Source organism: Oryctolagus cuniculus, chromosome 8 (assembly GCF_964237555.1).
Source record: "Oryctolagus cuniculus chromosome 8, mOryCun1.1, whole genome shotgun sequence".
NCBI lineage: Eukaryota > Metazoa > Chordata > Mammalia > Lagomorpha > Leporidae > Oryctolagus > Oryctolagus cuniculus.
In genome coordinates, this window is record NC_091439.1 from 115,395,360 (window position 1) to 115,420,991 (window position 25,632).

At 43.1% G+C, this 25,632-nt stretch overlaps 1 protein-coding gene across 2 annotated transcripts in view; it reads left to right on the plus strand.

The window, feature by feature from the left end:
* Positions 1-25,632, plus strand: part of CSMD1 (CUB and Sushi multiple domains 1) — a 2,053,194-nt gene that overhangs the window by 277,037 nt on the left and 1,750,525 nt on the right. The gene's annotated exons all lie outside the window — the stretch shown is intronic.

Below are 25,632 nucleotides of genomic sequence, written 5' to 3' on the forward strand. Positions count from 1 at the left end.
AAGTCAATTGGATCTGAATGTGAAGACCTTCACCTTTCTCCGTGTGAGGACGACTGAAGCACCTGCTGTCACTTAGTGTTAGCAGTGAATGTTCTGGAAGGGAAGGGGCATTCCTGTTGATGAGGCAGCGTTTATCTCACATGAGCAGGGACTCCCAAGGACAAACAGCTCCCACAAACCCCTTGCTCACCGGTTTCAGCTTTCCCCAGTTTTAACCAAGAGCAGTTTGCTGCTGGTGGATCAACCTGCTCGCCAGTGATTTTGACCTGACTTGAAACACTTGAGCTCTCTGTGCCTAACACTTTACTTTCTCCAAATAGAGGCTTATGCGGCAGCACAGAGCACCACAAGTAGTTTGCTAAGGCCAGCCCTCCAGAGGGAAGTAGCCATGGCTGGCTGGGAGTAAGCACACAACCTCCACCGCGTGAGAGGTCAGAGCACAGAGCACAGACTGGAGCTCCCACAATGATTCTCACAACCTGCTTCAGAGTACCTGGGCTGGATTCTCGTTTCTTGCTAATATGGACCCTAGGAGGCATCAGTGATGGTTCAAGCAGCTGAATTTCTGCCATCCATGTTGGAGACCTGGATTGAGTTTCCAGCTCTCTGCTTTGACCCTGACCCAGCCCTGGCCATGTAGGCATTTGAAGAATGAACAGCTGGAAGGGAGCTCTCTTTCTCACTCTCACTCTCTCACTCTAGATCTCCCTCTCTGTCTTCCTCTTTACTTCTCTGCCCCTCAAATAAATAAATTAAATTAAAGAATATTCCCAATATGTAAGAAACCACTTTCTACACAATATATTTGCATTTTTCTTAAATAAAATGTACTTTCATGCTCAGCCTTTATATGCACTCTTCTTCCAAATACTGTCCCAGATCTTTGGCAGTTCTTGTTTTCTAGAAATAAAACTGTGTCCAAGCTTCTAGCCACACATGGAAACCTTGTAGCCAGAGAAGCCCTCTTACAATTTATGCTTTCATTGATTCATTTTAGAGCTTCACTAAAGTCAAATAATAGTAAAGTTACACAATCATGCTTGCTCAGTAAGCTGCAAATACCTATCAAAACTATACTCTCAAATAGTGATCCATGAGCAAAAATTTGCTTTTCTTGGTACTGCCTAATTTACCACATTTTAAAAAAAAGATTTAATAAATTCCTTGAAAGTTAGAAATTTAACATACAACCTTGCAGGCTGCAGGGAAATTTCACAGGTAAGTGTATTTAAGAGTCCCAATATATTTCATGAGATGGTTCACAGCCAATTTTAACAAACATTTGTAAGTATAAATGAAATGTTCATTATAAATCAGCAAAATACATTGATGTTCATCACCAATTCATACAGAACATAACTTGTCATAAATGCTAAGATGCTTCCTATGTTTAGTAATAGGTAGGATACAATAAAAATAGATACCAATGGGCAAAAGGCTTGCCCACATGCCTTAAAAGTAGAATACAGATTCTTGGGTAGAAAGACATGCAGGCAGGCGTTGAAGTCTCTTAACTCAGGGAGCTCATGTGCTTCTGTGGATAGGTACCCTGCATCCTGTGGCTCCAACAAGGTTGCCTCATCACATGGAAGTGTTGGTCCTGAGACGTTAAGCCCCTCACTTTCCTTCCTCCCAGGAAATGGTTGGCTCAGCCATGAACTTCATAGTGAGTTGATGACTTATCAAGGGAATTTTTTGTGCTGTTTCTTCTTGGAGATAATATTTAGATACCTTTTTATTTTCTCCACTTTCCTTAGTGGCAGTCAAGGAAGACATGAATGACAGAGTGAATGAGAATCTTCCATTCTGTTTGTCCTTAATATCTGAAATTTGCTAACCTCAGTGTTCTACTTATCTTTTATTTGGGCATAATTAACTTTATTTTCATCTTTAGTTTTTTAATGTTTTATATTTTATTATTTGAAAGGAAGAGAGACAGAGTAACAGAGTGAGAGAATAAGAGAGAGGCATCTTCTATCTTCTGATTTTCCACACACACGCCTACAAAAGCCAGAACTGGGCTAGGCTGAAGCCTGGAGCCAGGAACTCTAGCCAGATCCCCCACATGGGCAGCACGGGCTCAGCTATTTGAGCCATAAACCAAAAACAAGGATGGTGGAAATTGGAGAAAGGGCATAACCCCAGAGATTGTGGTGCAAATGTTCCTCTGTCCCTGTGTGCCCCTGTCTATTCTTACTGCCTGCCCCCATGCCTCCCAGCAGGCGTCGTGCGTCTAAGGACCCTATAAATGCTGTGAAATCAGTAAGTATAGACATCAGCTAGCCAGCAAAGAAGTTCCAAGCTTATTTACTGCCTGGAGTTATTAAATCCTGATGGATTTGGACACAATTAGAGCTGTAAAATGGCTGTTCAGTTTTTATCATGCCAAAGGCTAAAGATGACATAAACTACAAGGAAGTCCCCTGAGTCCCAGCAAGGACACAGCTGCTGCAGCTCCGCACTGCCCAGACAGGACGGCGATCCCAGGGGGCAGGATTTACTGCCGGCCGCTGCCCAGGGAGCTCAAGGAAGCAGGAAAGCTCTTGACAGGTCACTTTCCATTAGGGCGAATAAAATGCAACAGTAGTACAAGAATGGAGTTTGACAAAGTTCTTCGAAAATTAATAGATTGTAAAAATGAAGCCCTTGTCAGTACTTGGTGCTACGCATCTGCAGGTGAGAAAGACGACGTGCAATCTGTCTGCCAGGGAGAGGATCTCGGGAGAATCACCAGGCGCTTTAATGTATTACTTGTAATGGGGTCTTGGTTCAGCATTAAGGCGTCTAGCATCTAGAACAGAGTCCTTTATAGTTGCTGGGTGCTAACTTTGTGTCTGTTTCGCCTGAGTTGTTATCTGTGCTCTGGCACTTAACACTTGCACAGTGGGCCATGGACAGTCAGAAGTCTCTGGATCTCGCAGTTGCCAGCCGCTGAAGGAAGATAGGGATGGAGGTCTGCCATGCTACTGGGAGGATTGGCGAGAGTGGTACAAAGCCCCAGGTGCTTGGTAAGCAGGCCGTGACAGTTCCCTCACTGTTTACTTGTGCCTCATCCTCCTCCTTTCTGCCTTCATCTCAGTATCATTAGCAATACTGCTAATATGACTGTCATTATGGTGACTATTCACATCAGTTTTATCTTGGGCCCTTTAAGAATCTAGTATTACGGCCGGCGCCACGGCTCAGTAGGCTAATCCTCCGCCTTGCTGCGCTGGCACACCGGGTTCTAGTCCTGGTCAGGATGCCGGATTCTGTCCCGGTTGCCCCTCTTCCAGGCCAGCTCTCTGCTGTGGCCAGGGAGTGCAGTGGAGGATGGCCCAAGTGCTTGGGCCCTGCACCCCATGGGAGACCAGGAGAAGCACCTGGCTCCTGCCATCGGATCAGCGTGGTGCGCCGGCTGCAGCGCGCCGGCCATTGGAGGGTGAACCATCGGCAAAGGAAGACCTTTCTCTCTGTCTCTCTCTCTCACTGTCTAACTCTGCCTGTCAAAAAAAAAAAAAAAAAAAAAAAGGAATCTAGCATTAGAAGAAGAGTTTAGAATGAAAAACAGAGTGCAGAAGCCCACGTGACAGGACTGTGCACACAGCCCACATAATAAGGAAGATGCGTGACGGAGCCTTCTGTCCCCAAACAGAGCGAGATCATCGCCTGACAGGAGCAGCACGGCTGCCTGCTGCAGAGTCCTGTGGTTTGCCAGGAGCTGCTGCCCTCCTAGAGGGCGGCGAGGCATGGATTTGTGTTCAGTTTCACTCTTCACTGCTATCAAACCATCAAGTAAACACGTGTTGAAGGAACAGTGGGCAAATGCAAGCATGGGTGGATGGAATTGGATTATGTGTGTCTGTGTGGTCCTTGCCCCTGTCCAAGACAAGTGTGATGCTGGCCTACGACCACAGCCTCAGTAGGGAAGCCGAGTCCCGCTCTAAGCCATGTGGTGCTTTCTAGTCATAGGCACCTCAGAAGTCTGGGGCACACCTGACAGAGGCCTTCCAGCTGGCGGTCTCAGTGTGGACCCTGGCTGGGTAGGCCCCACAGTCTTAATTCACTGAAGTCTTGGTCCTAAGCCTTTAACCAGCAGTAAACCATAGCAGCCCACAAGATGGCCCTGGGCCCTCTGGGTCGATCAGGATCCAAGCACCATTCCCCTCCATTTATTTCCTTTCCTCTTAATTCTGTGAATCTTTTTAAATTATTTACTTAATGTATTTGAAAGATTTATGGGGTGGAGAGATGCTGGGTCTTAGTCCACCCGAATGAGGATGGACTGGGTCCGAAGAAAGGTTAGTGCGCCGCTCACCCGTTCCCCAGCCTCCTGATCCCCGAGACAGTCAGACGCAGCGGGGAGTCAAGTCAAGCAAGCAAGAACTCGGTTTACTGCATGCGTAACAAAGCCTTTTAAAGCACAAGACCGCAGGATTACTGGGGCAGAGCATAAGGACCAACCAATTACTTAAAAGGTCACTTTACAGGGCGACTTTTTACAGGACCAGCCATATGTCTGTACACTCACCTCCCCTGAAGCTGTGCAGGCAATTAGCTTTGATGGTAGACAACTTTGGATACTGCCCACCTTACTTCCTTTGGGCGCCATCTTTGAATTGCCATGTGTGCCTAATTTCCCCAGAGAGAGAGAGAGAGAGAGAGAGAGCTTCCATCCACCGGTTCACTCCCCAAATGGCCACAATAGGCAGAGCTGGCCCAGGCTAAAACCAGGAGCTAGGAGCTTCCTTGGGTCTCCCACGTGGGCACAAGGATCCAAGCACTTGGGTTACTTTTCCCAGGCACATTAGCAGGGAGCTGGAATGGAAGTGGAGAGGATGGGACTCAAACTGGTATTCATGTGTGATGCCAGCGTCACAGGCGGCCGCTTCACCTGCCACGCCACAGTGCCAGCCTCCGATTCTGTGAATCTTTAAATGACTCCACCTCACTCAACTGCTTGTTGCCCAACTCATGAACTTTCTGTCTTCCAGCCCTTTCTGTAGGGCCTCAAGCCTGGCTGTATGCTGAAGCATCCCCAGTGAAAGGGCTGTCTCCACAACAGCTTTGAGCGCCTTTTGAGAACATTGTTCTCCTCCCTTGTCTCCCTCTTGCCTGTCCCTTCTTCATTCTGCACTGTGCTCATGCTCGGAGCTCTGGGATTCCCTCCAGGTACTTCCTGACACTTTCAAACGAGGAGAGAGAAACGTGCAGTCTCTCCCTTTTCCATTTCCTCTCGTTCTATCTGGCATATACTGCAACCTGCTACTGTGCTTACGTTTCAGACATTTTTGAACCAAAATGACATTTGGGTTTTAATTCCATGTTTCCTCAAACTATTTGAAGTCCCTCCAGATAAACCAAGAATGTACTGCTAAATCAACTGTATGCACCATTTCTGTGTGTGTGGTGCATATGTATATGTACCAAATTCTGGCATCTAGAAGCCAACAGAAAGTATGAACTGAGATTATGAGCAGAAAACCAGGGAAGAGGAAGATTACAGCAGGAGACTACAGAAGTCCTCCCTGACCTGTTTTGGTGGTGACCCCGGGACCTCCATGTAGTCTTCAAGAGGGAGGTCGATTGTAGATAAGCTTACATGCTGTCACCATGTAGATGGTAGTAGGCTAAAAATACATGATACATGAGCTCTGTATGCTTTTCTTGCTGAAACATTATTGCATTTCTTCTTTAAAATGTAAAGTTTTTCTACATTTTCATCATTTCCCTTCAATCTTTTAAGAGTTATCTCACATCTATTTCCAGGAAATTGTCTATGCATCAGTTGTACTTACAGAAATGGCCAACACTTCCAACATGCAGAGTTATTGCTCCTGTGACAATTTTCTCTCACGTTCTTTGTCCATGGATTTTCATTGTGATGACAGCTATGAATGACAGAAACAGGTTTACGGTGGGAACAGAAGAGTTTGAGTGGTCTCTGTGCAATGGGGCTGCCGTGACAAAAATACCATAGAATAGGAGCCTCCTGGAGAGAGTTCCATAGTCCTGAAGACTGGAATTCCAAGAGCAAGGTGCCAGAAAAATTTGTTGTGAGGTTAGGGCTGCTTCCTGTCCGTGGTGGACAGAACCACTCACTGCATCCTCATTCAGTGGAAGGGGTGAGTGAGGGGCTGTCTGAGGATTTTTATAAGGGCACAAACTCCCTTCATGAGGGTCCTGCCCTCATGGCTAAATGACCCCCCAAAAACTTCACCAGCATCATTCACTTCATGGGTTGAGATTTCAACAAAGGGATTTGGGCAGACACAAACATTCAGACCATGAAAGTTATGAATCAGGCATCAGTTATGTTAGAGGGAAGGGAGAGATGTTGGGTTGATGTGGGTTATAATGGAAATTCCTAGTGGGAAGGGCCTTCAGCCATTGTTGGATTCCAACCTCCTCATCCTACTCATCAACAGAAGTTGGTCTTGTTTCCCTCAATTACTCTGCATAGAAAGTATTTCATTAATTTTTTATTGTTATTCAGGATTGTGCCATAAAGTTCTCATTTTTTTCCTCCCAGTTTTTCATCATAGTATGTCTTCTAAACAAACTTACACAGTTCTCAGAAGAACTTCACAAAAGCATTCCATTCCAGTTCTTTCTATCTCCCATAATGCTTTTGAACTCAATCCCTTGCTAGGGTGACTTTTCCATTGGTCCTTCCAGGTGAATGACTGTTGTCATCATTCCCACCACCCTTCTGTGACTGGGGAAGCAGACGCACCCACACCCCACCCCATGCTGACCTGACATCTCCAGAAGAGGAGGAAGAAGAAAATTGGAACAGTGTGCTGTGATGGCATCTGCCTGATGGGACAGGCAGGAGATGCAGTGCCTTGAAGCACTGTCCCGGCATTCATGCTTTATGAAGCCTTGGGAGTCTCACCTGCTCTTCAGCTTAGTGTTGTTTAGGGTATTATTACAGCCGGGTCTGCCAGGGTGTCGCTTGAGACAGGACTTGAACACTGTGAGGCCAATTTAGGAGCAGAAAGCCATAGGCAGTAACAGGATCTGCGAACTACAGCCAAGGGGTGGAGTGCTCTATTTTTAGACATTAGAAGAGAAGGCTTTTGGTCCTAATAACCATCTTCCAGGATATGAAAAGCTTTTTTTTTAAGAATACACTACCCACTTAGTCTCCATTTCTACAAAGGATCAAAGAGGGGAAAATGCTGTAGACACACAAAAGACCTCTTCCTGAATCTCCTACAGGTGATTAAGCCAGCGCTGACAACTCCCAACTTTATTACGACACAGCTTTAGGTTCCTGTCTGCCTGGATGCAGATGCCTTGCCGGGATGTTGTCTGGTGGTCTGCACTGTGCTGTCATCTTGTCTCTTCCCATGTGTTATCCAGGATTCTGTAGGACCCATATCCTTTGTGAATACCTACATTGTAAGTGAAGGGAGCTCATGTGTGGGGCCTAGAAAAATCTTTTGCAAGAAATTTCCTACAACTTGTTTATGATTAAAAAATTGGAACTCTAGGGATCATTGTTGTGTTGTAGCTGGTAAATCCACTGTCTGTGAAGCCAGGATCCCATGGGGGTGCCCGTTCATGTCCTGGTGCCAGACCCTGCTAATGGTCTGGGAAAGAAGCAGCGGATTGCCCAAGTGCTTAGGCCCCTGCACCCATGCGGGAGACCCAGAAGAAGATCCTGGCTCCTGCCTTCAACCTGGCCAGCCCTGGCTGTTGCAGCCATCTGGGGAGTGAACCAGCGAATGGAAGATCTCTCTGCATCTCTCCCTCTTGCTCTGTAACTCTTTCAAATATATATATATATATATATATGTATATATATGTATATACATATACATATATATAATCTGACTCCAAATTGTGCTTTCTTCTTGCTAAACACTGACATAGCTTATTTTCCTCTACTATACAGTGTTAGAAAGATTCCCTATTACATCAACTCAAGCCCATAATCAGCCTCTCCAGATTTCTAGAAATGGAGGGAGACTGGAGACTTCAGGAAGGTCCTGAGACATCTTGATTGTTAGATTCAGTTCAGATCGAACAGCTAAAATAAGACACAACACACAACCTATGTGATAGCTCATTTTGCATGAGTGTTAGGTCATTCATGGCAAGTTGTTTCTGTTATTTTGGATAAATGGGTGATTTCTTCTTAGATGCCAAAGGCAAGGATGGGATTGTGTGAGAATGCAAAATATGAAAAGGTCAGCTGTGTCCCTTGGGGAGGCTCCCTCAGAGAAGTTCAGAGTCTGAGGACACTGTGTTACTTCTGGAATTGAAGGCATCGGCTCACCAGCCAGTGCTGGAGGCATCCGGCAAATGGGGCACCATAACATGGGCTCAAATTGCCCTTATGCAAGCAACACAGCTGTGTCTTTCCTGGGTCTATCAACATACGCTTCGGTTATATAAATGCAGTTTCCTGAGAGAAGAACACAGTTGTTGTCATCGTTAACTCTGCTTAGACTTTCTAGAACTTAATGGAGCTCACACCTACAGTAAATAGGAAAACTGTATGGAGGAAACTTCGGGAGACAAATCTTGGTCACTCGCCTAACAGTGAAGTGGGCACTTTTTACTCAGGATATTAAGTAAGAGCTGTAATGATTCCTCCAGCTAGTCTTTTCATTTTTGTCCTCTGGTTTCCACTTTCACTCCAAAGGTCTCTAATGCTGTCTTTATAAAAAGAACATGTTGTTTGCAATTATGTACTTAATTGAAAATGTAGCAAAAGCCAAAGAATTCCTGTTTATACATAAAGAAGTACACATTCTTAAAACATATTTCAGTAGTTTTCTTTCATCCAAATCTTCTTGAGCTAAATTTTTAACCTTTTCAGCAGTGATTACCATTTTTTAGAACCTGTAGAATCATTTTTCCATTCATGTTACATGTGGGATTTAAATTTTATTTAATTTTATTTGAAAAGCAGACACACACACCCACACAACAAGGAGGAGAGACTCAATCCTGGTCTTCCAAGTACTTGAGCCAGCACCCTCTGCCTCCCAGGTACGCATTACCACAGAGTTGAATCAGAAGCCGAGTGGCTGTGACTCTAAACAGGCTCTCTGAACTAGGAGGCGGGTGTCCCAAGCACCCTTCTCATCTCTGCACCAAAAGCTCGACCCATATTTGGGATTTAAACAGTAAAATGTGCTCCAGTTAGAGTTCTTCTTTTTTAAGGTTTATTTATTCATTTAAAAGTCAGAAGTACTCAGAATTACAGAGTGAGAAAGGGAGAGATAGAGATGGTGATAAGATAGCAATTTACACACACACACACACACACACACATATGGAGAGAGAGAGAGCGAGCGTGCTTTTCATCTGCTGATTCACTTCCCAAGTGACCACAACAGCCAGGGTGGAATCAGGCTGAGGCTCTGAGCCAGGAGCTTTATCTGGGTCTCCCCAGTGGGCGGCAGGGGCCCAAGCACTTGTGCTGTCTTCTGCTATTTTATCCAAACTGTTAGCAGGGAGCTGAATCAGAAGTAGAGCAGGCCCCATGTGGGACACTGGCGTCTCATGTGGCTTTACGTCTTATGCCACAGCGCCAGCCTCTAAGGTTAGATGTCACAGGTAGATGGAAGTGTCACACCTGTCCCTCTCTCATTTGTACACCAGATTAATGCTTCAGGGCTGTGCTGTGCATCCCAGCTTCTAAAACAGGTGCTTAAAATATGAAAATTGATCATTCATTAATCTTATCCAACTATCCTGGTTTGCAAGTGTGTTAAATAACTTCAAACTAAAAACACAATGCTTTAAGTCTTTGTGTGAGACATAAGAACACATGCCTATTTTCCAGGTAATACCACTAGTTATATCAATTCTAACTGCTTAAATGGGATTTGCTAGTAGTGTTAACACATAGATATTAAGGTCCAATATAAGTGCATTTATGCAGATGGACTCTCAGCTAGTTCTGGATGATTTGAATGTCATGTTTGATTCTGTTATTTGCATATTCTGGTCCTCTTTAAAATATATACAAACATTTCTTAGATGTCAGTATTGATTATCCATCCTAAAATTACTAGTCTTATAACTGCAAGATAAAATTTTAACTTAAGATGAAAATCATGATTTGTTTTGCTTTTCCTGAAAAGGGAAAAGCAGGCCCCATGTGGGACCCTGGCGTCTCATGTGGCTTTACGTGTTATGTGGTTACGTGTTATGTCCTGGAGGAAAATGGCAAATTGCAGCAATGCAGGTAAGTGCAATCCTGCAAACATGATTCCTTGGTGCATGCGTGAGGGGGCACACGTATGAGAGGGTATAAAACAAGACCTTCACAACCCAGACAAGGGTTGAATGCTGTTCCCTAGGCCGTTGTGGACAGATGTTCTCTGGGTGTGTGTGCCGTCTGGGGAGCAAACCTAGAGATTGTCTTGGAAGGCAACAGGAACACGTAGCAGAGTCTGCCTAAGTTACAGGCTGCTCTTTTTTTCAAAAGATTTATTTATTTATAGGAAAGGCAGAGTTACAGAGAGGTAGAGAGAGAGAGAGAGACAAAGAGACAGAGAGAGAGACAAAGAGAGAGAGAGAAGAATCCCGTCCGCTGTTTCACTCCTCAGATGGCCACAATGGCCGGAGCTGCGCACATACAGAACCAGGAGCTAGGAGCTTCTTTTAGGTTTCTCACGTGGGTGCAGGGGCCTAAGGACTTGGGCCATCTTCTACTGCTTTCCTGGCCGTAGCAGAGAGCTGAATCAGAAGTGGAGCAGCCGGGACTCGAACTGGCACCCATATGAGATGCTGGCACTGCAGGTGGCGGCTTTACCCACTATGCCACAGTGCAGGCCCTGATGCTGCCTTTTTGAGCTGTAAAACATATTTTGCAATCATGTTTTTGGATCTTACAAGAAGTATCAACATTTCTTTGATTAGTTCTAAATATGTACACTTGTCTGCCATTTTTATTGGAATTTCAAATAGAAGTGGGAAAAACTGAGACAGATGTGTTTGACCTCTAGCTAAGCAAACTGCTAAATCAATTATTCACTTTGGTCTGCATACAATTTGTGATAGCAGGAGTTTATCTTATACAAAATAAATGTTATCCCCTCCCTCCTAAAAGGGCATAGGCCCTAGAGGATGCAGAATGGGCATTGTGTCAGGTCACCAACTTCAGCGCCTTAAATCGTAAATGTAGATATAGTTCACGTATTTCCCTGCTCTGCCACATTAAACTCTCTTTGTATTTCCAGAATGGTAACACGCTTTCAGGAGTTCAGCCAATCTGTCTCCTTGGATGAGATCCCTGCTCACTCCTGGGTAAAATCCCTGGTAACAGAGATATTGTAATTGGATCATCCCCAGTCAGTCAGTGGGAATGAGGTTAAGCATTGCACAAAAATTGCCTTAAAGGTCTTTAAAAGTAGCTGTCTACACAATATTCTGTTACTTCCTAGCAGGTTCCCCGTGAGACTGTGTAATGGAATCCATTTCCATTAACACACTGAAACAGATTCTAATGGCACAAGGTATATGAGTCAGACATAGAAGTACTCAGAAAGAAAGCTGACCTCTTTCCATTGTTGAAAGGAGATCAATATAGTTTCGCCAAGATACCACGCAGCTGTATGTCTCTGACACCCTTGTAATGTGAGCGGTGAAGAGAAGTGATCCCACAGCCTTCTGAGCTGCAGCCCCACAGAGCGGAGGTCTGGAGAGGTCAGCAGGGCACAGGAGACAGAAGTCAGGTGGTTGTATTTCACAAAGGACATCTTTTTCCACCTGAGCATCTAAAGCAGTAGTGTGCTGGTGTTATTTATTAATTTTTTAAGATGTGGAAGAAAGTGACTTTTCCTGGTTGGCGGCAGCCACGTTTGTGCTGTCTTCTGAAGATTCTAATTGTTGTCTTCTGTGAAAATCTGCCCGTTCATCAAATCCCAGTGAGGAGGTGTGTCTGCCCTTCAGAAGAGCAAAGGGACGCAGAGAAGATGGGTCTCCTTCACAGTCGGCCTGTGCACCCTGGAGCCCAAGGTTCTTCCAGAAGGAAGACAGATCCTTACAATTTTTGTGTGTTTGGGAAACTCAGAGTATAATCACGAGGAATCAGCAATACTAGTGACTCCTGAGAAAAAGGAGAATGCTATGACTGGATTGTAGCACCAACTGCATTTTCATTTAAAAGGGAAGGTATATGTTTGTATTTAAGATTTGTTTATTTTCTTGAAAGTCAGAGAGAAGGAGAGGGAAAGGGTGAGGGAGAGGGAGACAGAGACAGAGACAGAGAGAGAGGTCTTCCATCTGCTGGTTCACTCCCCAATTGACCGCAATGGCCAGAGCTACACTGATCCAAAGCCAGGATCCAGGAGCTTCTTCCGGGTTTCCCATGTGGGTGCAGGGGCCCAGGCACTTGGGGCATCTTCCCAAGCCATAGCAGATACCTGGATCGGAAGTGGGGCAGCCAGGACTCAAACCAGTGCCCGTATGGGGTACTGGCACTACAGACGGCAGCTTAACCTGCTAAGCCACAGCGCCAGAAGTGTAGTTTTTAACTCAGTTCAGGTGTGTAACACAGTGGGAGAAGTGGCAATATTTAACCAATTTGCTTACTGCAAATTAAAATCTATATGCATATTATACTATCTTTCGATTCTCCAAAGCAGATGATTTCTTTTTTGCTTTTATTGACTATAGTTAAAGTGCATAACAGGATGTTTTGCTATATACATGTGCATCATGAAACATTACTGCGGTCAAGAAAGTTAATGCATCTATCACCTTACATAGTCACATTTTTTGTGACAAGAACAGCTAAAATTTACTCCCATAGCAATGTCTGTCATAAAATGCAACATTATAAACTATTATTCTCACTCTATATATTTGATAGGAAGAGTGTCAGTTTTGTAGCTTCAACCTGTGTGTTTCCATGCCCTACCCCAGCTTCTGCACGCCACCATCTAAGAATTCGGTATTGTCAGATTCCCCAGGTCAGTGATACTGTACGGTCTCTGTCTTTCTATGCTTGGCTTAATTAACTTAACCTAGTGGACTCAAAGTACATTCATGTTGTCACAATTGACAGTAGGGTGTTCTGCATTTTAGAGGCTGAATAGTATTCTATTTTGTATATATGCTACAGTTTCTTATTTTTAAACATTGTATTTATTTATTTGAAAGGCAGAGAGTCATGAACAGAGAGAAACTATACCACATCTTTTTCGTCCTAAGACATTTTTCATCCTAGGACATTTCTCTATGTTGGCTCTTCTGGCTGCAATGGACATGGGCCTGCAGTGTCTTTATGGGGTGCTGAATTCTTTGGCTTTGGGTACGTTTCCAGAACCGGGATTGCATGGCCACGTGATAGCTCTATTTTTAATTATGCGAGGACCCGCCACACTGTTCTCCATAATGGCTGCACCAATTTGCATTTTCTCCAAGAGTGGACAAGGATTTCCTTGTCTACATCCTCACCAGCATTTCTTAGCTCTTGTCTTTTTGGTGACAGCTATCCTAACAGCTGTGAGATGATGTCTCATTGTGGTTTTTATTTGCATTTTCCTGATGATTGGTGATGTTGAGCAGCCCCCAAAAACAATTTACATATTTCAAAATGGCTCTAAATTTGTGCGAATTATAGTGGTCAGAATCACATTTTTCAACCTGATAATGTTTGATTTATTCTTACTCTTTCACAGGGCTAAACAAAATGTTCATATTAAACTGCTCAAGTTTTAATCTTGTACCTATGAAATATACTTTATTTGTTTCTGCTTCTATTATGTGCAACATGATAGTAGGCACAGGCCATGTGGGAAGGGACAACCCCATTCCCATGTTTGTGGAGTGAGTCAGCCACAAACAATGCAGATCGCAATGCGTCTCAAACAGAGTTTTTCAGGAAGGACTTTATTGCAGAGTAGAGTTGGTGAATTTTCAGTGTCGTTTTTGTATTTCCCTTTAGCTTTCATGTAGATCTTGAGAGTTTTATTATACAGCCTATAAACAGGAGAAAGAGATACATATTTAAATTCATCTCAAATAAAAACTGTTATCCTATTAATTAGGAAGGGCAAGTTTTACTGTTGATGAATCATGGATTTATGGAGCCAAGGGACATAAACAGGGTAACTAGGTGTGCTGGTGCCATGGTGATGCCAGGTGTGCTGGTGCCATGGTGATGCCAGCTGTATTGGTGCCATGGGTGATGCCAGCCTTGTTGGTACTCATGGTGAATCCAGCTATGTTGGTGCCAGGGTGACTCCAGGTGTGCTGGTGCCATGGTGACACCAGCCATGTTGATGCCATGGGTGACAACAGGAGTGTTGGTACCATGGTTGAGCCTGAGTCTTTGGTTCCCTGTTTGAGTCTAGATATTCTTCCTATTGTTGCCAAATGACCCTTGTTACATTTTGAATGTAATTCAAAGTTATAAGGTATTGACCAAGATGATATTTTTAAAACTTTGTAAATATTCCAATCAAGGAAACTACTTTAATCTTATATTTCAAATAGGAACTGATAGCTCCTAGCTTTGTGTTTCATCCAATTTCTCGTATTTTTAAGATAATATATTTGATCATAATATTATTGAGAAATAGATTTGTTTGGAAAAGAAGCAATCTCACATTGCTTTTATTGACACTTGTGAAAACTCTTCAGACTTTTAAAAAATGTTATATCTGCTTCCTATATTATTTACTAAAAACCCAGCAAGAGATGACATTTTCTTTCAATTTTTATTCCATATTTCCTTAAAACCCAGGTTTGAGAATCCACAAAACATCAAAATCCCAAACCACAGGTCAAAAAGTGGCATTTCACATTATGAGGAAGTTTTCATTTTATAAAAATGCTCACCACAGGGATCTTTTCTTAAAAGATTTAATGATCTGTAAGTAAGTTCTTAAATCCAGTAAGAATGAATTATTATTCTGCAGGTAAAATATAGAAAAGAAACATTTTAAGTGAACGTATTAGTGGCTGTCTACAGTTGGGAACGTTACTCAGAACTAGAGTTGAATGTGAGACTTACATAGGGTTCCTTTCCAATGTTTTATCCCTAATTTAATGAGATAAAATTTTATTTACAAAAATGAAAGGCAACAGTTCAAGCTCTCAAAGGGAAGCAGTAATTTATCCTTTGAAAATCACAAATCCATAAAGAAAATACTTCAAGTAATTTAAAACTCCCTATATTTTATTGAAATTCATAAATCAAATTACTTTCACCTGGGAGTACAAAATAAGTGGGAATTTAACTTTTGAAAAAAATGGGAACCAGAGCCTAATTTTTTAACTTAACTTCCCTAGTAAAGGCTGCTCATCCCCAAATCCTGTTATATGTTGAGAAATTTTCAGTAGTTCTAAAAAAATGCTTAAGGAAATTGGTTGCTAATGATGTTTATAGGGACACATTTACAATAAAAGCATTTGAAGCCAATGACAGGCCCCATAGCAGAGACATGCCCAAGAAGTCCCTGGTGCTTAGCAGAATAAAAAAGTGCAAGATACAGTCATGGGCGTGTGGTGGAGTGAAAGAGGGATAGAGAGAGAGGGGGAGATAGAGAGAATCAGAAAACCAGCATTTCTTATTAGTCCCCCTATCTGAAGGAGTGTTGTGCAGGTCTCCCCCTCCCTCTGTGGCTGCACTGGGGGCTCCCACATGCCCTTCTCCGGATGCAGACTGCCATTAGTCTCTTGTTCACCGTTCAGAGCCTCTTTGTGCGTGAACCAATTACACTAAAAACGACCTGATCTCCCTCATGTGAACTTTCTCTTAGTTTCCTGTAGAAGTGTATCCTGAGAATCTTTTCACATTCATATACAGTGAAGTTCATCATTCTTTTATAAGGTTGCATGCTTTTCAAAGATGTGTCTTTTCATTCATTTCTCTTTGAGGAGTGTTTAGTTTGTCTACATATGCTCTTGAATTTTTCATGTTGATTTTACAACCATATAAGCTAAAATTTGTTGTTCAAGGAAATGGACTTTTTTCTTCCAAAAACGTTCTAACAAATTCTTGTCTTTCATAGAAAAGCTAATGGTTCTTTTATGATAATTTCCTATTACCTTATGAAAGTGTTGCCTTACAGTACTTTTTTTTTTTTTTTTTTTTGACAGGCAGAGTGTTCAGTGAGAGAGACAGAGAGAAAGGTCTTCCTCTGCTGTTGGTTCACCCTACAATGGCCGCCACGGCCGGCGTGCTGCGGCTGGTGCACCGCGCTGATCCGATGGCAGGAGCCAGGTACTTATCCTGGTCTCCCATGGGGTGCAGGGCCCAAGCACTTGGCCATCCTCCACTGCACTCCTGGGCCACAGCAGAGGGCTGGCCTGGAAGAGGAGCAACCGGGACAGAATCCGGCGCCCTGACCAGGACTAGAACCCGGTGTGCCAGGCGCCGCTGGTGGAGGTTTAGCCTATTGAGCCGCGGTGCCAGCCACCTTACAGTACTTTTTAAAATTGACTTTAGTTGGTTTTCCAGTATGAAATCACATCATAAACAAATTATTGTACATGTTTATCTTTCCTATAGTTTAAAATTTTATTTCTTTTCCCTATGTAGTCCCCTCGGCTAATAACTCATGTAAAATATGAAATGGTCTTGTCGTTAGAGGTGACTCCTTTAAGATTTCATTACCTTGAGACTGGGTTGAGGGGTGAGCTTCATGTATTTTATGAGGATAAATAGCATTTATGTTCATTTAGGAGAATGCTAGCAACAGCAATCATGGTGTTTTCTTAAGATAAGAAACCACTCTACGCACATGTATTTTTTCTTAATTTCATAGATTTTATATGTCTTTACTGCCATTTCCCAACCTTACCCATATAACGTCTTTGTATCAGTACTTGGAGCCATCCTATTTATTATTATCTAGTGCAGAGGAAGGATACTGTCGCTCCCCCTCTTCATGGAGGAACGACACAGGACCCTGCGCTGTTCTTTCGTCTGCTCGGCCCTCCCCAGGTTTACTGCTGGTTCTTCCCGGGCTGGCCACCATCCCTTCCACCTCCGTGGAAGGGCGGTTCCCCCTGCCACATTCCCCACTTCCGCGGGGGAGCGGCACACCGCCGGCCGGCTCTCTCGGGGGCTGCACAGGTGTTCCCCTTAGATGTTCCTCTTAGATGTTCCTGGTGCATGTTGTCTCTCTCCTCCTTTATAGTCCTCTTCCACCAATCCCAACACGCCGAGTACGCTGCTCTCCTCCAATCAGGAGCAGGTCCTACAGTTTATTGGTTGAACTGGAGGCAGCTGTGAGAAGCTGTTTCTCCCTTCTCAGCGCCATATTGTGGGAGAGCAGATGCATAGAATAAGTCTTAATTCCAGTAACTTAGTCTAGTCCGAGTTGCTCCCCACAGGATACACGACAATTCCTGCCCTTACATATTTGTGGAGAGGGGGCTGGAGGAAGACGCTGGTGACTTCCTTGGGTTTCAGCATGCCCACCCTTGGGAAAACCTCCTGCCCACCCCCCAAGCCCCCAGCCCAGCCAGCCCACCCTCCTCTTGCTCAGTGTGGTCTCCAGGATTCCCACATTGCTTTCTGGAAGATTGTGTTCTAATGTCTGAACGGAAATAATGTTTTGAAGTAGAGCGGAGAAGGGTCAGATGTATTGCTCTTCTGATTTTTCTAATGATGTTTAGTAATAAACAGGAAATGATAATAATAATTAAACTCTCTGGCAATGATTTTATTCCAGAGGTCTCTATTTTATTGAACATTTAAACATTTGAACCTCTTGAATTTCATTTTTTTTTACTTTTTTTATTTAGTAAATATAAATTTCCAAAATACAGTTTATAGATTACAATGGCTTCCCCTCCCCCATAATTTCCATCCCACTCACACCCCTCCCATCTCCCGCTCCCTCTCCCATTCCATTCACATCAAGATTCATTTCCAATTATCTTTATATACAGATCGATTTAGTATATATTAAGTAAAGATCTCATCAGTTTGCACCCACACAGAAACACAAAGTGTAAAATACTGTTTCAGTACTAGTTATAGCATAACTTCACATTGGACAATACATTAAGGACAGATCCCACATGAGAAGTAAGTGCACAGTGACTCCTGTTGATGACTTAACAATTTGACACTCTTGTTTATGGCGTCAGTAATCTCCCTAGGCTCTAGTCATGAGTTGCCAAGGCTATGGAAGACTTTTGAGTGTGCCAACTTTGATCTTATTCCAACAGAGTCATAGTCAAAGTGGAAGTTCTCTCCTCCCTTCAGAGAAAGGTACCTCCTTCTTTGATGGCCCCGTTCTTTCCACTGGGATCTCACTCACAGAGATCTTTCATTTAGGTCCTCTTTTTTTTTTTCCAGAGTGTCTTGGCTTTCCATGCCTAAAATACTCTTATGGGCTCTTCAGCCAGATCCGAATGCCTTAAGGGCTGATTCTGAGGCCAGAGTGCTATTTAGGACATCTGCCATTCTATGAGTCTGCTGTGTATCCGGCTTCCCATGATGGATTGTTCTCTCCCTTTTTGATTCTATCAGTTAGTATTAGCAGACTCTAGTCTTGTTTATGTGATCCCTTTGACTCTTAGATCTATCAGTGTTATCAATTGTGAACTGAAATTGATCACTTTGACTAGTGAGATGGCATTGGTACATGCCACCTTGATGGGATTGTATTGGAATCCCCTGGCACGTTTGAATCTCATTTTTGAAACAATTTTATTGAGATTTAATTCATATATTATACAATTCTTGCATTTAACACATACAATCCAGTGCTCTTTTCAGTGTCTACTCAGGACTGTGCAGCCATTCCAACCATAAAATTTTAGGATATTTATCATGTGTGATCTCTATTTTCATTTCAGCCATGAGGTGAGTAAGTGGATGCAGGATTTTAGGCATGGTAATATAAGGTAATACTTATTGCACAGTATGTTTTTCAGTGAGCCACTTTGAAATCAATGTCATCAGGAAAAGAAGCACAGAAGAGAGAAGAGGCAGTGTATGAATCTATAGCCAGACTGAATTTGTTCAGAGATAATAAATTCATAGAGGTGGGTGACCAACTGCCTGCATGCACTTTAATGGAGCATGTGGCAGGAGGCCACATGGTTAGGGTGAGGGCCGGGGTGAGGGGCAGCAGGAGGAGCTGGTCTTTCAGGAGGAGCTGGTCTTTCAGGTGGTCTCTGAACCTGGGGAAGAATCTGGGTGTGGGGGGCAGTAGGAGGAGATGAGCTTATCTATTCTGGTTCTTCAGGTTTGACCCCCCTGGGGAAGGATGCAGGGGCCCAGTGGGGAGCAATACAGGATGTGAGGCAGAACTGATCTCTTGAAAGAAGGCAGGGGTCAAAAGAACCTAAATGGCTTAGGCTTATATCTTCGTCCCATCAAACATGATATAAAAGATTGGCTACCTTTGGGTAAAATGCTTTAAAATAGTGACTGGTGAACTTCATTTTTACATCCAGGTGCCAGTTTTTCTCCTATTTTTCTGAATAATTAATTCCAATCTATATGAACACAAGGTTAGTTTTTGCAAGTCCATTATGTGCCAGGACGCTATTTTCTAACATCCTTATTTATTTAAATTTCAATTTTTTAGTTAGTTGTCTTGAGACTTAAAAATTAAAATCATCCAGAATAGTGCTCTAATTATGCAGACTTATTTAGAATTTCAAGTAAATACTTTCCTCAAATAGTGAATGTGCCAAGGATGCAGAAAATTTTGCATTAATCCCTACTTGGTTACCCACTTGCTGTAAGAAAGCAGTGAGTTGATTTAACGAGTACATATTAAACTTATCAAGTAAAAATAGAGAAATACAGGTGTTGGGTGTTGAAGTTCTATGAATAATCTGAAAACTTTGTACTAATCACCAAAGACTTCTGTCTTGTGGATATTAATTTTTATTTTTCAGATATAAATTAAAAAAAAATTCCAATCTGGTATGGTGCTTCCAAATGTTCCAATATTTCAGGAATACAGAAGTTTCATTATATAACCAGCACATGTAAAGCTCAACTGCCCATTAGACTGGAAAAATCTCTTAGTTCTTAAAAACATTTGGAAGTGGGAGGTAGAGTGAGAATAGGGCCATGACTAACTTCTGAAAAGGAAAAAGCCTACTCTCTTTCTTGTTTAGTTTTCTACTTCCTAATGTGATTATTTCACATCATGCTAACAAATCATCTTCCTGTCTGACATCAGTGAATCTGAACGGTTGGGTGGTAGCTGAAACAGTATGCAAGAACTGAAAACTCTGAAAAATGGAAGGCACTGCAGAAGTGGGGTCCTGTGTCCTGGCTGAAGGCTAAAGCAAAGACAATAGTAGCGGTGGTCAATGGTACTGACCACCATGTGCTGAGGGCTCTTTGTTCATGTATATTCCAAGGACCTTTGGATGTGGACTTTGAGAATTTATGGGGAATTGGAAGATGGGAAGGAGAGAGCTCCAGAAATTAATGGAAGGGCAGTCTTGTCATACCTGTGAGATAGCTGAGTCAGACAAGAATTGCAGCATTGTCAGAGGAGTAGTGCCTTTTGTATAGCTTTCTCTGTGTGTGGAGTAATACAGTGAGCGCAGAAGCATCTGTGGTGATGGCATATTCCCGGAACTTTGACCCAGTGGTTGGTCAGAGTTTTTGTTCCTGACAGAAGCAGAGTGGCAGGGAAGGGGCTCAAATAACCACTATTCATAATTATATTCATGATGAAATTGCTCAAAGTTAAATCTAGCAATCATATATTCGCTAAACTGGTACAAAGAGAAGTTAAGACTTTCTCGGCTGCTTTTCCAGACTTTTAGAACCATCATTCTGTCCCATCCAATATATTTGTTCTTTTTTTATTTTTATTTTTATTTTTTTGACAGGCAGAGTGGACAGTGAGAGAGACAGAGAGAAAGGTCTTCCTTTTGCCGTTGGTTCACCCTCCAATGGCCGCCATGGCTGGCGCGCTGCAGCCGGAGCACCGCGCTGATCCGATGGCAGGAGCCAGGAGCCAGGTGCTTCTCCTGGTCTCCCATGGGGTGCAGGGCCCAAGCACTTGAGCCATCCTCCACTGCACTCCCTGGCCACAGCAGAGAGCTGGCCTGGAAGAGGGGCAACCGGGACAGAATCCGGCGCCCCGACCGGGACTAGAACCCAGTGTGCCGGCGCCGCTAGGTGGAGGATTAGCCTATTGAGCCATGACGGCGGCCGAAATATTTGTTCTTTATTGAATAAAATACAATGCTATTCAATATACAAATGAGAAATAATCCTTTATTATGAGCTAAGTAAGGCAACTTTTGGAAAAGAATAGTCGATGAAACATTTATATTTCTGTCAATTTTTTGAAATATCAACATTGTGTGATAAAATGTTACGGTATTAAACATAGTTTGAGTAGTTGTGTGTTTGCAATTAACTTTACATATGTTTCTGAAATATATAGTGGGATAGTAAATGCATGCCAACACTTTTGTTATTTCGTGATAAATGCTATTTTGCATTTAAAAATATGGTATAATATTTGGAGATTCATGGCTGAAGACATAATAAATTTTCTGTTAAAATGTCTCTGTATTTAGAGTTTTTGCTCTCAAACATCATTTGTTTTATGTGTGGTTATTAAGTTTTCTAGAATTTAGTCACTCCCAATCTGTTACCGGAGAAATTGCAGGGTTCTTGTCTTCCCACAAGAAAGAATTCAGGCGTGAGACAGAGAGTAGTGGGAGGTAAAATAGCAAGGTTTATTAGGGAAGGGACATCTGTAAGGATGGATGGGCACCTCCCCAGACAGAGCCTGAGACTGAGAGAGGGCCCAGTCGCTGGGACTGGGCGGGGGGAGCAAGGTTACATGGTTGAGTAGAGAGATTACACCTGGCCAGACCTGGTGGGCTACTCAGCAGAGAGGCAGAGGGCTGAGCGCCCAGTCTGGTTGAGGCCGGGGGTTTTTAAGGAGATGGGTCTTGCTTCCCCACCTCTGCTCCTCTTGGAACAAAGGGCTTTTGGGATGTAGAAAAACTTCTGAGTTTTCCCCTGAAGGTATCAGTCAGGAGAAAGCCTAGCTGGAGCCATCCTGAGTTTAGAGGAAGGGTGAGCAGGACCCCTGGAGAATGGGGATCCGGAGCAGGGTGTTTAAAGTGCAGATACTGGGCTGCACCTGGGAGACTGTGGAAGGGGCGGGGACCCCCACCTGGCAGGTTATCAGGTAGAAGGGGGCAGGGCAGGATGGGAATACCCGAATACCAGGCTGCCCCTGAAACATTGTCAAGATGACTTTGAGATGCATATGCTGAGCATAGACGTCTTCTCTTTAGGCTTTTATGTCACACACACATAAGCTCATAACTGACTTCCTACCTAACAAATCCATTGCAATCTTTAACTTCCTACTATATAATAATCATAATTTTAAGAGATTATACTGTATACTCACACACACAGCCCATGAGAATTAAATCATGTATATATTTCATCTGTAGATTTTATATATTTTTGGTTTTTATGTTTTCACTGACACTTTAAAATTATTTTTATGTGTTTTATGTCAGTGGATCCTTCACATAGTTAAATACTCAAATGAAGAAAAAATAGAAGTACCAACCTTCATCAGTCAATGGTGCATCACTGTAGAAATTTAATGACATGCACCTTACTATTTAACATGAGCAAATATGGGAAAGTATATATTTTATACAGCTGATCTTGTCCTTCTCATAAACCCTACCCCTGAAGGCAGAGCCAATGGAATTTGCTGACAAACAGGTGTATGTGAGCAAGTTGTTAGAATCCAGCAAGCAGAAGGATAAGGTTGCCTTAATTGAGTCTCAAGGAAAACAGATTTTGGAGAGAAAAATCAGGAGCTCTTTTTCGTATGTTAAGGTTTGGATCTCTGTGAGACATCCACACAGAAATGAAGACCTGTAGGTGTTTTGAGCTGGAAGATACAATTTGAAGCTTACTGGTGTATATGTGTAGTTGAAGTCACGGCCCTGGATGGGTTTGTGAGGGTGATATGAGTAAACAAGAAAGAGAATGAAGGCGTATGCTTTTAGTGTCTACAGATTCAGATTTCAGCATTGCCTTTCTCTAGGCTTTGCTTGGTGAATCTGTGAATTACTTTTTATAAACTGGCCAGAGACTGTGTCAAGTTGGCTTTGATGAACCCTTATCGTTATCATTGCTAAGCTAACCCAACAGGACCTTGAACACAAAGCTATGAAAGCATTCAGACATAGATCGTATTTCCTCATTTTTTCCCTCCTGTAAAACAAAAAAACCACTGAAATTATTAGCATGGTTAACAGCAGAGCTGTTTTATTTATCTTGTTACCTTTTGTAACTGAATCATAAGAGATTTGAGGGTTCAAGTAATCTTGAATCATTTGTTGGCCTTATTCAAATAATAGTTCCCTGATTAACATAAGAATTATGCTCTAAATAACTAAATGAGGTGAGATTGTTGCCCTATGTGAATGTAAAAGGAAATGCAGGCTGTTTTACAAAAATAGTCACAGGTACCTTCCAAAACTTCAGTGGTGGAGCACAGTCAAATTATGCTATTGTTCTAAAGGTATCCAACTGTTTGACGAAAGAGTTTCATTTTAAGAATTTTAGAACTTAAGAAAATATTAAGGTTTATAATGTGGTGTGTGTTTTTAATTCCCACATGCTTTTCCCCTATTCTTTGACCAGGATTTAAATGGCATAATTTATACAAGTGGAAATTTAGGTCTATTAATAGATTGCAGCTGCCTTAGTTTTTTTTTGCATGGCATGAAAGACAACTGTGTGACTATGGGAACAGCGCTGCGCTGTGGACTGAGAGGGTGTGCATTTGAATCTCAGCTGGATCATTTATTCATGCTGTGGTCCTGGGGAATCTCCTTTTCTTCCTTGGATCTCTTCCATCTTGTGTGTTCAATAGACTAAAGTATTTAAGGGCTTATTTTAAAGTTAATTAGATGATGTGCAAAAAACACCTAAGCACTTTCATCTAGAATCTCCATTTCTAATTTTTTTCAAGATTTTAATTACTTATTTGAGCAGTACAGTTACAGACAGTGAGAGGGAGAGACAGAAAGGTCCTTCTTCCACTGGTTCACTCCCCAAATGGCTGCAATGGCTGGAGCTGTGCCAATCCAAAACCAGGAGCCAGGAGCTTCTTTCTGGTCTCCTATGCTGATGCAGGGGTCCAAGCACTTGGGCCATCTTCTACTGCTTTCCCAGGCCATAGCACAGAGCTGGATTGGAAGAAGAGCAGCCAGGACTGGAACCAGTCCCTGTATGGGATGCTGGCACCGCAGGCAGAGCATTAACCTACTACGCCACAACACCGGCCCCTAGAATCTCCATTTCTGTTCTCGGATTCCATGTTTTTCCTTCAGAGTGTACTCACACCCCTTGGATGATGTTCATGGGTGTGATTTGCCCCCTTGTCTGCATTAGCAGTGTATTGCATCACAATACAATGTAGGTTCCCTTTCCTAAGACCCTTGAATTTAAGAGTTAATCAAACACTGGTGACTCTGCTTTGGTGAGGGCCATCTGTGAAACATGGTCTCTACTCTCCAGGTACGTGAACCCGAGTGGGTTCAGTGAACAAAGCAGACATGAGCACGTGCCATTGAAGTCCAGCGTGGCCTGCTGTAGTCCATACGTGCAGTGACTTTGACATCTCTCCCTCCTCCTTAGTGAGTTTCTCAGGGTCTCTGGGGTCCAAGAGGCTGCCTACGAGATTAGAAGTGTTGGGAAATGTCACTTCTGCCTTGAGTTAGACTCAACGTGCAGCTCAATGATGGTTTTGACCAGAAAAAAGGTGACCTGCATTTGTTCATGTGGTAGGAGGAAGTTCTTCCCTGGCTTCCACAGGTGTGATGGGGTGACAGAGGGTCTATGAACCACCTTGGTCTTGGATCTCGGGTTTGGGAGCAGAATTGACTGTGCTTTAACAGGAGCTAGCCTTCTGCATCTACCTGTACCTCCACCAAGGCTTATAGCTCTGAGGGGTGGTACGTGGGCATAAAACCCACTGAGAGCTGAAGGTTCCCCAAGTTGAGAATGCACTGGGACCCCAGCCCTGCCCCGTGCATCAGAGATGGTGCTTGTTTCTCCAGTGACGGCACATGTACGGTGCTGCACCTGCTGGCCAGTACTGCACAGACAGCATGAGGGTGGGCTTTGCACCACCCAGAGTGGGAGATGCTAAGAGCTAGATTGAAGACCATCTCTACAGTAAAGAAAGTGTGGGGGCAAAAACAGATGCCCTTGCAGAGAAGCCTCCAAACTCCGGCTCCCAGGACCGTGTTTCCTGTGGCGTAGCCACGAGAACCAAGTTGGGGACATGGGAGAAGGCCAGTCCTGCCTCTGACCTCTGTTTTGCCAGAGAAGTTCCATTTGTCAGCATTTTTATGGGCACATTTCACATATTGTTTTATTTTAGAAAGAAAACTATGTAATAACATCAAGGTTGAAAGCCATTCAAGACCTGGACGGTCCCTTCCATTTCCTACTTTGCCCTGAGTCTGCTAGCTGGCTTCTCCAGCATGGCACGCCTTCCCTTTGTACTTTGAGTAATTGGCTAATAAATCTGAAACTAATTTGGTCTAAAGTGTTAATGGCTGATAATGATTTAATGTGTTTCCCCTCCCAGGGAACACATTTGCATTTTAATAGAGGTCTTACTGGCGATTTTCTTAACTCAAATGAACGACTTTAACAGTGGGCATTTGAGGTGCAGC